The sequence below is a fragment of the Magnolia sinica genome, chromosome 7 (assembly GCF_029962835.1).
Source record: "Magnolia sinica isolate HGM2019 chromosome 7, MsV1, whole genome shotgun sequence".
Classification (NCBI taxonomy): Eukaryota; Viridiplantae; Streptophyta; class Magnoliopsida; order Magnoliales; family Magnoliaceae; genus Magnolia; species Magnolia sinica.
The window spans coordinates 50030562-50031969 of NC_080579.1; positions in this window are offsets into that span (position 1 = coordinate 50030562).

Below are 1408 nucleotides of genomic sequence, written 5' to 3' on the forward strand. Positions count from 1 at the left end.
GGAGAACACTGTCCCACCATAAACTGGCCTCCTTCTCAAACATGAAGGAGGCAAGCTCGACCTGCTCAGCCTCAGAACAGTGAAGCTGCCTCAGCATCTTAGAGATGCGATCAATCCAGTACTCGGCCTCCTCGGGTCTATGAGAACCAGCAAATGTGGGAGGTCGTAAGCGCTGGAATCGCTCAAATGTGCCGCTAGCACTAGCGTTCCCAGATGGGTGCATAAGTGAAGCAGGTGGAGTCACCCCCATCGACTGAGCAAATATGCCAGCCATGGAAGACAGAAACTGCTACTGGTGCTGGTGCTGCTGCTGCATCAATAGTATCATCTGCTTAAACCTATCAGGAGGCAAAGCGGATGAAGATGCATAAGGCATCAGCGTAGATGCACAGTTCGACTCAGGAACCGAAGGCGTGACTGGAGGAGCCATAGGTGGTATCACAGGAGTCAGCCCAGCAGTGGGGCCAGTAGCTGGCTGAGAGTCTGACCCAACACTAAAATGAGACCGGCCCGACTGTGGATCCGTCTGGTTATCACATAGGGGAGAAACCTCGGCAAGCGACTTGCCCAAAGAGAGACGGGCGGAAGTCTTCGAACCCTTAGGAGGCATACCCTACATTCAACAGAGGATGCAACTTGTGAGATTCAACATCCACATAATCCACCCACACAGCATTTACATCACAACTTAAAGAAAAATAACATGCATTTCATTTAACAAAATTGTCGCAATACAAGAAGTGCAACATTACATGGATCGCGACAGAGAAAGCATGTGAGCTAAAACATCTAAAGCTTCAAACAACAATAACTTCCAAACTACTATGCCGATAACGGCTACACGCAATAACAAACAACAAATAGAGCAAAGGACGATTACATCTGTAACTACTTGTCAGAATCAGGAGATGGTGGAGGGGCACCCTTATCCTGCAGGCAACACAGGATAGACTTCAGAGTTCGAGACATCTTCTTGAACTTATGCTTCACGAGGCCTCGAAGATCCATAACATCCTAGCGTAGAACAGCCTGACCCTCCTCAAGCCAAGCTATACGGGCATCCCTGACGGCCTAATCTGCGTCCTGCTCTGGTACCACAGGAGGAGAACTCTCACTCGTGTCCTGGGCCTCCACTTCTTCCTCGTCCTCCTCTTCTTCTTCTTTCTCTATCTCAGCTCCACCTTCGCCATAAGTCTCTTCCTCATCGCTCTCAGTCTCATCCTCACTTTCTTCAAGTGAGGCTTGTCATCGACGAGGCCCAATGTCCATCTGATTAAGGGTCGTCTCATTAATGTAATGAACAGGTACCGGCTTTTTTGCCCCAAGCCTGAAGCCAAACTCATGTGCAAGCTTACAAATGAGTCGGCCAAATGGGAGCGATTCGGTCCTCCTATTCGAACGAGTGATA